Source organism: Copadichromis virginalis, unplaced genomic scaffold (assembly GCF_057382275.1).
Source record: "Copadichromis virginalis isolate Kocher_CV1m ecotype Utaka unplaced genomic scaffold, C_Virginalis_male_GT1.1 unmapped_scaffold_1, whole genome shotgun sequence".
In the NCBI taxonomy this organism is placed as follows: domain Eukaryota; kingdom Metazoa; phylum Chordata; class Actinopteri; order Cichliformes; family Cichlidae; genus Copadichromis; species Copadichromis virginalis.
Genome location: NW_028188589.1, coordinates 1897435 through 1909821, shown reverse-complemented (window position 1 = coordinate 1909821; position 12387 = coordinate 1897435). Strand labels below are relative to the sequence as shown.

The following is a 12387-nucleotide window of genomic DNA, read 5'->3' as shown; positions in this document are numbered from 1 at the left end:
AGTGTGTATACAGATGTCTCATATATAAGAGACAAATTTTGTTCCTTCAGTATGTTGGCATTATTACATTTGGCTCAATGCTTACATATATGTGTAAAAGCAAATGTAGGAGGTGTGATAACTGTGTCTGATAGAATGAAGAGTAGACTGATATATGAAATATTCCTTTATTGGGTGAGAAAATCGGACCATGTCATAACTGCTTTAAGTCACACAGAATAGATATCAGAGCCTTAAACAGGCTGACTTCTGCTAAATGGGTCAAACTGGGCAGAAAGTCTACAAACACATAACATCCTTATAGAATATGATGTAACACTATAGATCAACTTAGCTCAGAATATATTAAATTCAATTTTATTTATATAGCGCTAAATCACAACAAAAGTCGCCTCAAGGCGCTTCATAGATACAGAGAAAAACCCAACAATCATATGACCCCCTATGAGCAGCACTTTGGCAACAGTGGGAAGGAAAAACTCCCTTTTAACAGGAAGAAACCTCCGGCAGAACCAGGCTCAGGGAGGGGCGGCCATCTGCTGTGACCGGTTGGGGTGAGAGAAGGAAGACAGGATAAAGACATGCTGTGGAAGAGAGACAGAGGTTAATAACAGATATGATTCAATGCAGAGAGGTCTATTAATACATAGTGAGTGAGAAAGGTGACTGGAAAGGAAAAACTCAATGCATCATGGGAATCCCCCGGCAGCCTACGTCTATTGCAGCATAACTAAGGGAGGATTCAGGGTCACCTGGTCCAGCCCTAACTATATGCTTTAGCAAAAAGGAAAGATTTAAGCCTAATCTTAAAAGTAGAGATGGTGTCTGTCTCCTGAATCCAAACTGGAAGCTGGTTCCACAGAAGAGGGGCCTGAAAACTGAAGGCTCTGCCTCCCATTCTACTTTTAAATACTCTAGGAACAACAAGTAGGCCTGCAGAGCGAGAGCGAAGTGCTCTAATAGGGTGATATGGTACTACAAGGTCATTAAGATAAGATGGGCCTGATTATTTAAGACCTTGTATGTGGTCCTAGCACTGAACCCTGTGGAACTCCATAATTAACCTCAGTGTGTGAAGAGGACTCTCCATTTACATGCACAAATTGGAGTCTATTAGATAGATATGATACAAACCACTGCAGCGCAGTACCTGTAATACCTACAGCATGTTCTGATCGCTCTAATAGGATATTATGGTCGACAGTATCGAACGCTGAACTAAGGTCTAGCACATAGGTGTCAAACTCAAAATTTGGCCCGCAGCCTAATTACATTTGGCCCGCGAGGCCATACCAAATTACTATTAGAGCTGGCCCGCCGGTCTTATGCAGCGCATGTACTGCTAATACTACAACTCCCAGAATGCTCTGTTGGCGTTTTGGCGCGTCAGTCAGGACAGGACCCATTAACGCCCTCTCCTCTGTTTACTGTAGTCATAGCAACCGCATGAATACTGCCGCGCTACCTCTCCCAAAATGGCGAAAAGAAAGAACGAAAACAGGCGCTTCCTGGACAGGTGGGAGACAGAATATCTGTTTACCTATGTAAAAGACAGACCTGTTTGTCTTGTATGTGGAGCTCATGTGGCTTTAACCAAGGAGTACAACATTAGACGACACTATGAAACGAAACACCAAGAGAAGTACAAGGACCTGGACATGACTCAAAGGCGCCGGAAAGCAGAAGAGATGAAAAGAAGTTTTGTTTCACAACAGACTATGTTCAAAAAAGCCATATCACAAAGTGAGGCTGCTGTAAAGGCTAGTTTTGTTGTGGCAGCAGAGATCGCAAAATCAGCCCGGCCCTTCAGTGAGGGAGAGTTTGTGAAAAGTTGTATGATGAAAGTGTGCCCAGAGAAAAAGCAAGTATTTTCAAATGTTAGCCTGAGCAGAAACACAGTAGCTGATCGCACACGTGAACTTGCCAACAATCTAAATAACCAGCTGATGGAGAAGGGAAACAGTTTCGTTGCATTCTCCCTCGCTATGGATGAGAGCAGCGACGCCTCTGATACTGCCCAGCTTTCAGTCTTCATCCGCGGTGTGGACTCAACTCTCTGTGTTACGGAAGAACTTTTAGGATTAAAATCAATGCATGGAACAACCACAGGGAAGGAAATATTTGAAGAGGTTTCCAAATGTCTAACTGAAATGAAGTTGCCATGGGAAAAACTTGTGGGGTTAACGACAGATGGTGCACCAGCGATGTGTGGTCAAAGGAGCGGACTGGTGGGCAGGGTACGGGAGAAGATGCGAGCGGAGAACTGTGCAGGTGAGCTGACTGTTTATCACTGCATCATACATCAAGAATCACTTTGTGGCAAAGCCCTAAAGATGGAACATGTTATGACCGCAGTAACACGAGTAGTTAACTTTATAAGAGCCAAAGGTCTGAATCACCGCCAATTCAAATCTTTTCTTGAGGAGTGTGGTTCGGAATACGGAGACGTGCCGTATCACACGGAGGTGAGGTGGTTAAGCCGAGGGAAAGTACTGAACAGATGTTTCGAGCTACGCGAGGAAATATTTCAGTTTCTGGAAAGCAAAGGGCAAGACACAGCTGAGCTCAGGGAGCAAGAGTTTCTGTGTGAGCTGGCCTTTATGTGTGATATCACGAGCCATCTCGATGCGCTGAACCTGCAGCTTCAGGGACGGGGGCGTATCATCACAGATATGTACACTGCAGTGAGGGCTTTTAAAACGAAATTGTGCTTGTGGCAGAATCAGATGCTACAAGGAAACCTGGGCCATTTTCCCTGCTGCCAAACGATGAACATGCAAATCTCTACTGCTGTGTTCCCATGTGCACAGTTTGCTGAAAAACTCTGTGTACTCAGTACTGAGTTTACCTGGCGGTTTGCCGACTTTGACGCCCAGAAATGTCGATTTGAACTGCTCAGTAATCCTTTTGCAGTTGACGTGGCAAAAGCACCAACAAACCTCCAAATGGAGCTGATTGAACTCCAGTGTAGTGACACGCTGAAATCAAAGTATGATGCTGTGGGCGCTTCACAATTTCCACATTTCATCCCTGACACAATGCCTGGGCTCCGGACCCACGCTGCTCAGATGCTCTCCATGTTCGGCAGCACTTACCTATGTGAGCAACTATTCTCCTCAATGAAGATGGCCAAAACATCTCACAGGAGACGTCTGACCGATGAACACCTTCACTCGATCCTGAGGATTTCCTCAGCTCAGAGCCTGAGCCCAGACATTGAGGAACTAGCATCCAAGAAGAGATGCCAGGTGTCTGGCTTGGACGCATCAGAGTAGATCAGTGTGTAGCAAACTGAGCTATAATTACCATTTTCTTTGTGCAATTTGTCTTGCTACTCCCAGACATGGGCTTGAATGGTTTCACGTTTAATGATATTTTTATTAGTTAAGTGGTTTATTATTGTTATTTTATTTTTACATTTATTATTAGCCTGGGGAAAAAGTTTACTGCTAAAATTTAAATCAGAAGGCTGCAAATACAATTTTTACTTAAGAAATGCATTCCAGTGATATGTTATTTAATTGGAATTTCAATTTTGCATGTGTGCAATATTAAGTTATATATGTTTATATAAGTTATATATCGTTCAGTATTAAGCGTTTCTTATTCCATATTCAGTTTTTCAGCAAAACTTATTTGAGTCTGTAAGAAAAGGTTCCTTGTTATATTTGGAGGAAGATTTTTTTCAATAAATATTAACGTTGGCCCGCGACTTTGTTCCAGTTTTGAATTTTGGCCCACTGTGTATTTGAGTTTGACACCCCTGGTCTAGCAGGACAAGCACAGAGATGAGTCCACTGTCAGAGGCCATAAGAAGATCATTTGTAACCTTCACTAAAGCTGTTTCTGTGCTGTGCTGAGCTCTGAAACCTGACTGAAACTCTTCAAATAAACCATTCCTCTGCAGATGATCTGTTAGCTGTTTGACAACTACTCTTTCAAGGATGTTTGATATTAGAGCTGGGCGATATATCGAGTTTTTAAAAAATATCGATATATTTTTATACGAGATATAAGATGTGACAATATCCTTTATATCGATATAGTCTATGTTACATTATAATTATACCTGTGGAGCCGCAAGTTTGCCTCTCTTTCGTCCACTTTCGTCTTCACAACGTTACTCGGCCTCGCCTCTCCTTCACTGAACACAACTCCCCCTCCTCCCCCATTGCTTCACCTGCAGGAAGCGACAAGATGGACACGGCAAATCTCCATTAACGAGTTACTGCGCATCGACCCGTGTGTGGGGCTGGACGCCGTCAACGTGTTAGCTAGCTAACCACGCTAACGAGCTAACCACGCTAACGGCATGCAGCCCAGAGGTGGTGCACGGACTAAAATCCTTTCATTTTCTCAAAAGTTGACAGCGCGCCTTATATATGAATTCTGGTTGTGCTTGATGGCCACGAACCGATTTTATGTGGTACACAGAGCTCAGCAATCTGTCAAAAAATGTTTTAGTACGACTTTGGTAAGCTACGGAGCTGCACCGCTTGATGGATTGTCAGAGCATTACGGCTGAGCCTCGCGGAGTGATACGTACTGTGCTTCAACACAATATTACAATATTACCCTACTGTGTATAAGGACCATAAATGGCACCTGTTAAGAGACGTGGTTGCGAAGCGGATTTCAAACTCCAGGCTGTCAGTCACGCAGTACAAGTTGGGAACTGAGCAGCTGTGAAATCTGTCTTTGTTATTGTGCTCAGCGTCTTTTAGTTTACATTTTGACTGCACAATTGTGAGCTTTTTGTTATGCACAAAAACAACATTGTTTTCTTTTATTTATGGAGCATTATTATTTAATAAATGCTCATAATTTATTTTTGAGTAAATTTTATGTACATCTGCTCTATATATAGATATATATCTTATATCGCCAACAAGCTAAAAAATATCGAGATATGAATTTTGGGTCATATCGCCCAGCCCTATTTGATATGAAAGGAAGGTTGGAGATTGGCCTATAATTAGCTAAGACTGCTGGGTCTAGAGATGGCTTTTTGAGTAAAGGTTTAACTACAGCCAGCTTGAAGGCCTGTGGTACATAGCCGATCATTAGAGATAGGTTGATCATATTTAAGATCGAAGAATTAATTAATGGCAGGACTTCTTTGAGCAGTTTTGTAGGAATGGGGTCTAAAAGACACGTTGATGGTTTGGAGGAAGTAATTATTGAAGTTAACTCAGAAAGATCAATTGGAGAAAAAGAGTCTAACTTAACATCAATGGTACTAAGAGTAGCTGTAGATAATATTACATCTGTGGGATGATTATTGGTCATTTTTTCTCTAATGATAAAAATTTTATTTGTGAAGAAGTTCATGAAGTCATTACTAGTTAACGTTAAAGGGATGGTTGGCTCAAAAGAGCTCTGACTTTTTGTCAGCCTGGCTACAGAGCTGAAGAGAAACCTGGGGTTGTTCTTATTTTCTTCAATCAGTGATGAATAGTAAGATGTTCTGGCTTTGTGGAGGGCTTTCTTATAAAGCAACAAACTATTTCTCCAGGCTAAATGATGATCCTCTAAATTTGTGACACGCCATTTCCTCTCCAGCTTACGAGTCATCTGCTTTAGGGTAAGTGTTTGAGAATTATACCACGGAGTCACGTACTTCTGATTAGAGACCTTAGTTTTCACAGGAGCTACAGTATCCAGAGTCGTACGTAGTGAGGAGGTGAAATTATTAACAAGAAAATCGACCTCTGTTGGGGTAGCGTTCAGATAGCTGCTCTGCTCTGTGTTGGTACAGGGCATTGGAGATGATAACAGTGGGTGGATTATATTCTTAAACTTAGTTACAGCGCTTTCAGAAAGACATCTACTTTGAAAAAGTCTACTCTTCACCGCTGTGTAATCAATTATTGTAAAAGTAAATGTTATCAGGAAATGATCAGACAGGAGAGGGTTTTCAGGAAACACTGTTAAATGTTCAGGTTCGATGCCATATGTTAAAACAAGATCTAGAGTGTGATTAAAGTGGTGGGTGGGTTCTTTTACATTTTGAGAGAAACCAATTGAGTCTAATAACAGATTAAATGCCATGTTGAGGCTGTCATTTTTAGCATCTACATGGAAGTTAAATCAATTTGTTGATCAATTATTAAGTCATGTACTAACAGAGACTTGGAGGAGAGAGACCTAATGTTTAATAATCCACATTTCACTGTTTTACTCTTTGGTTCAGATGTGGATACTGTATTGTTCTTTCTTTGTAATTGTTTATGTTTAAGTTGTTTGTTGCTGGTTTTTAGTTTGTTTTTTGTCTTTTTGGGAGCTGACACAGTCTCTATGGAGATGGGTTTTTGGGGGGGTAGCAGGAGGAGAGAAGCTGCAGAGAGCCGTGTAAGACTGCAACTCTGCTTCCTGGTCCCAACTCTGGATAGTCATATTTTGGGGGGTTTAATAAATTTGTCCATATTTCTAGAAATGAGAGCTGCTCCATCCAGAGTGGGATGGATGCCGTCTCTCCAAACAAGACCAGGTTTCCTCCAGAAGGTTTGCCAATTATCTATGAAGCCCACATCGTTTCTGGGACACCAATCAGACAGCCAGCAATTTAAGGAGAACATGCGGCTAAACATGTCACTCCTGGTCTGATTGGGGAGGGGACCAGAGAAAACTACAGAGTCCGACATTGTTTTGGCAACGTTTCACACAGATTCAATATTGATTATAGTGACCTCCGATTGGCGTAACCGGGTGTCATTACTGCCGACGTGAATTATGATTTTACTGAAATATACATAAAGCATATAAACAATTACAGCAATATGATGCAACAAACACAGCAGCTACTGATCCAAAATACTCAAAGCTTCATAGAACTGAAACCAACATTTATTTTTAACTCCATTCTGCTGCTGATGCATACTTTAGGTTTCTGAACATTAAACTTGTTGCTGCCTTTCATAGTGTGTAACTTGAAGGCCCTGAGTACTTTCTCCCACACTGGAAACACTGGGATGATCACATTATTTGAACATTACCTAATAAGACTGATTCAGCACAGGCAGTTATGTTAAACTTTCCTAGCAGTCCTTCACAAACAGGGAACAGTCTGTCTATTCTCTCCATCTGTCAGCTGCTGCTGGCTCTTCCTCCTCCTCTTCCTCACACACTGCTGAGTTTGTCCTGGTGGATCATCAGGGCTGCAAAGCCTCACAGATGATGTGCAGCAGTGGCTCCCTCAGTCTGTCCTCACTCTGGACACTTGCAGTCGTCACACATGGAAATCAAATGTGTGATAAGCTGCAGGATTCAAACACAAGTGTAACTTATAAACACATGTTCATACTTTTATTCCACAATCAGAGAGAAAGAAACAGAGAGAGAGTGCAGGACAGACAGACAGGTGACAGTCTCAGGTGTACACACTGCTACACAACAGCACCAGAGAAGCAGGATTTAGTGTTTGTGTTATTACGAGTGTAAACAAGAAGAGTTCCAGATGGTGCAGTGGACACATGTGTGACTGCTGTGATTAAAGCATCTTTCTTTCAGCTTAACGAGTGAACCGTCAGCTCGTTCAAACACACGTTAAAGTGCGTTTGGCTCGACACCACCGAACAGAGGCAGCAATATAACACAGCTAACATTAACAGTGCAGTGAATCCTGCTTGTGCCGTGATGTTCAGGACTGCAAACCGAGCAGCATCACTGACTTTCAGCTTGTTGTGTTTGTGGATATATGACTGACTTTAATTATCCACAAAATCATCACATTCTCTGTCAGATTAAGGTCGACTATTGAACGGCGTATATTTTAAAGGCTTTAAAACCAAGTTAACGCTGAAAGTACAAACATCACTAATGTCACATAACTCTGCCGACAAGGCATAGCTATGGCTATGAAATGCTCTTTGTGTATCACTTCTTCATTATGAAAGATGTCATTAATGCACTAGTAATGTCTCATCTGGAGTATTGTTCAATCATTTGGTCAGCAGCTAATAAGACAGATCTTAACAGACTTCAGTTAGTCCAGAATAAGGCGTCCAGATTAGTGTGAAGATGTTCATACTATACTAATATTGATCAAATGCATAATAACCTTTCTTGGCTTCCTGTACAGGCTAAAATATTCTATGGCTTACTTGTAGTTCTAAAGAAAGCAATTCTGTTAAACACACCACATTTATTCTGCTCAGCTGCAGTATCCAGATGAAATACATCATCATATTACACAGTTTTCAACAAGCTGCAATTTAGTAAATGCTCGAGTTAAAAGTAACGTTTTGTAAAACTGTTACATTTAGAGCAACTTTTAAGTGGAATAAGTTGCCTTAAAAAATTAGAGAATTATTCAAAACTTCAATGAAGACTTAAAAGCCGATTTACAGAGCTTTTAGTTGTTGTAAATATTGTAAGACATGATTTGTTTTTGAAATTTGTGTAATGTGCCTCAATGTTATTGATATTATTATTATTATTATTGATTGCTTATATTTGAACAATTGTGAAACCTCACTGTGGATGTAAGAGTGAAATTATGTGGATATCTTGAATCCACTTTATTGTGTAATATTTTATGTGAGTATTTGACGGAAGACGAGCAACATCTGTTGTGGAAGCTAACGGGGTTCCTTTAGAATAAACAAACATAGGATTTATTATCACTGAATAATTCTGTATAAATCTATACAAATTATAGAAATATGTAATAGGAAACAACAAAATAATCTAAATTATAAAACTGTGTGTGTGTGTGTGTGTGTGTGTGTGTGTGTGTGTGTGTGTGTGTGTGTGCATGATTTTAGTGTTTGAACAGTCATGAATTATCTTTAACAGCAGGTTGGATGTAATGTGTTAGAACTACCAGCAGGTGGGGATAAGAGACCTTTAAGGTGTTTGGTGCCACGCTCCACCTTCAGGTTTAAAACTAGTGTTAATGGAGTTTGAAGGTTGAGTTTGTTCCACGACTGCATTTCACTCACTGCCTCTGTTTGTATCTCTGTCACTGCAGGACCAACATGGAGCCAGAAGTCAGCGCTCTCAGGAGGCCGACAAACCTCACAGAAGAAAGGGAGAGAAAAAACACACCTGTGACGAGTGTGGGAAGGGTTTTACTGTGAGGGCTAAACTAAAACAGCATCAGGTCATCCACACTGGAGAGAGACCGTTCAGCTGTGACTTGTGTGGAAAGTCTTTTTCCTTCAAGCCTTCCCTAAGAAAACACCAACTCATCCACAGTGGAGTTAAAGCATACAGCTGTGATCAGTGTGGCAGAGCTTTTACTCGCAGTAGCCACTTACAGAGTCATCTAGTTACCCACTCTGGAATTAAGGCATACAGCTGTGATCAGTGTGGCAGAGCTTTTACTCACAGTAGCAGCTTACAGAGTCATCTAGTTACCCACTCTGGAATTAAGGCATACAGCTGTGATCAGTGTGGCAGAGCTTTTACTCGCAGTAGCCACTTACAGAGGCATCTAGTTACCCACTCTGGAATTAAGGCATACAGCTGTGACATCTGTGGAAAAACTTTCAGCCGGAGAGGGAGCCGAAATACACACCTACGCATTCACACCAGACATGATGTGTACTGCTGTGAACAGTGTGGCAAACAGTTTACAACAGACTCACACTTACAACAACACATGTTTACCCACACTGAGGAGAGACCTTATCAATGTGACCTGTGTGAGAAGACTTTTAAATCTCCACATGACCTGAGACGACACCAACAGATCCACACCAGAAAGAGACTCTACAAGTGCAGCTACTGTGAGGTATGTATTTATATTGTTATCTTGTCATTTTAGCCTGACTGTTTGGAACAACTCTGCTCATTAAACTGTGTTAGCATGTTAGCAATTCTACTGCATGGAAAAGCAGCTCTGAGTGATTATTCAGATTTTCCTTTCAGTTATGATTTTAGTATTACTGTAGTATTATGGTGGTAGTATTGTAGTTATTGCAGCCCAGTAAACTGAGTGTGTTAACTGAAACAGTCAAATGTAGTTGGACGTCTGCAGAGATGCTCTTTATTTCAGGCGACGTTCAGGATACAAATGTTGAAGGACTGACTTACACTGTCTTTGTGTCTTTGTTTAGAAGCAGAGCGACACAGATGGATCCAGTTCTCAACCCTGTCATCACTGTGGTGGTGGGAAAGACTTTCATTGTGACCTCTGTGGAAAAACTTTCAGTCGGCAAAAGACCCTAAAAGTACATCAACGTAGACACACTGGAGACAAACTGAAATACTGCAAAGAATGTGGGAGAAGCTTCACCACATCAAGTGAGTTAAAACAACATGAACTGATTCACAGTGGGGTTAAAAAGCACCTCTGTGATCAGTGTGGGTCATCCTTCACCACTGCAGGTCAGCTTAAATCACACAAAGGAGTCCACACAGGAGAGAAACCACACAAGTGCAGACACTGTGACAGAAGCTTCTCACATTCAAGTACTTGTAACAGGCATGAACGTGCACACATGGAAGGAAACTACAGCTGTGACCAGTGTGACAAGAGCTTCAGGAATCTCAGTTCATACTCTGAACACAAACGATCCCACGTTACTAATAAACTGTTTCACTGTTACCAATGTGCCCAAACATTCACCTCATTGTCTGCTCTGTGCAAACATCAGCGCGATCACTCAGGGCTGAAATCACTCCCATCACTGGATCACAGTGAATCTGAAGACACAGAAAGATCCTCTGGTTTCTGTGTCAGAGTCAAAAAGCTTGAGATCAGGCTCCACAGAGTTCAGATAGAATCATTTAAACTTGTGTTGAACTGAACTGGTTGCTGGGCTGAACTTCTACATAATACAGATCTACATGGGATCTTCTTTTCTGTTTTTTACTGAGTCAGTTTTGTCCTTTTTTCTCTGTCCTGGTTTTGCTCGTCTGTAAATGATTGAAACTCAGTCAAATAGTTCATTGTTCTCCAGCAAAACGTTTTGGAAACTCATGTTTAACCTTTAAAACTCTGACATGTTTTAGCACACAAGGCTTCATCGGGGAGTTCACTCATGATTGGACCATGAGAACAAAGGTTTTTAGTTCTTTCAAAGAGAGTCTTGGAGATGTTTGATGTTTCTGTTTTTCTGAAACCACCTGAAAGAAAAACTATTTTTCTTGTTTTATGTAGTGTGGAAGTTTTTAATGTTTCTTCATCTGTGATGTTCTTGAATGTGTTCACGTGAAGATGGTATAAATAAACTGTCCTTTCAGCTTTAGCTCCTAATTTATTCATTATTTATGGATGTAGCACAGCAGCCGTCTCTTGATTAACACATGGAGGGCTCGGGATCTGATGGTGTCGTCTCCCTAATTTGCCCACTCAGTAAATCTCACTCATGGCCAAGAAATTGAAATAAACCTTGTTTCCCTGCTGGATAGTGATCCACTGTAACTCTGCTCCTCCTTCCTGTTTAGGATTTCTGTGGCTGAAGTAAAATTCCCTCCATCCATCACTTATCCCAGCTAACCCAAAGTGAAATAAAGTTTTGCTGGTCTTAAAAAAGCATTACAATAATGGGCATTACCAATGCAAACTGAATGATACAGAAGATGAAAGAAGAGACTTTGATCAGTTAATAAAGCTCATGATCTGGATTCATTGTGGCTGCTACACAGATACTTCTGGGTCACTTCTCTCAGTTAGGAACCTTCCTCACCAAACTGACTGTTGGACCACACCCCTGGTTTCATGAGAAATTGTTTCAGCCATGATTTCTCTTCCTGTATTTCAGAGTAAAGACTGAAGTGACAAATGGAAGCATGTTTAAAAAACACAATGTGAGAGAGACGTTGAGGTCCTTAGAAGTTACCCTGGGTTTTTCTGTCACCCTGCTAGATGTTACACACCTTGTTATTGGACTGATTTCTACTGCTGGACTACTCCTGCAGAGAGTAACAATACTCTTACTAATTAGCTCCCTTTCACAGCTTTGGGGATATTTATTTTTGTGTTTGCAGCGCTGTGAGCCAGAACAGCGAGAGAAAAATCTGCAACAGCGACGAGCCGAATGCTTACGTGAATCGCAGCAGCTGCACATGTGCTACGCTGAATTAGAGGATATCTTTGCTCTGGATTTCTATTTCTACTTTTTCATTTCTATATGATTCTTCTTGCATCTAAACAAAGATGATTCAATTTGCTAAATGTTGATGACTCTTCGTGCTCAGGTGTAAATGAGACGTAATATTTGCTCTTGGTTTGGTTCTCCTGTACAGAACCTTGCAGTACAACAGAAACCTAAAAACATTCTTTGTAGTTGTTATTCTTAGTTGTTCTGCTGCCTAAATACCACAGGGTCTGATTATGAAGTTATTGAGCTGCACATACGTTACGACCTGCTTAAGTTCGAGGTCACAGCGTCTGTAGAGCAGCTGGAACATAATGAAGTCTACAAGGTTAAAGTTTTC

The 12387-nt window shown here is 41.1% G+C and overlaps 1 pseudogene; it reads left to right on the top strand.

Moving 5' to 3' along the window:
- The first annotated feature begins 1475 nt into the window (after positions 1 to 1475).
- On the top strand, positions 1476 to 4223 carry LOC146679505 (general transcription factor II-I repeat domain-containing protein 2 pseudogene; annotated as a pseudogene).
- The last annotated feature ends 8164 nt before the right edge of the window (positions 4224 to 12387 follow it).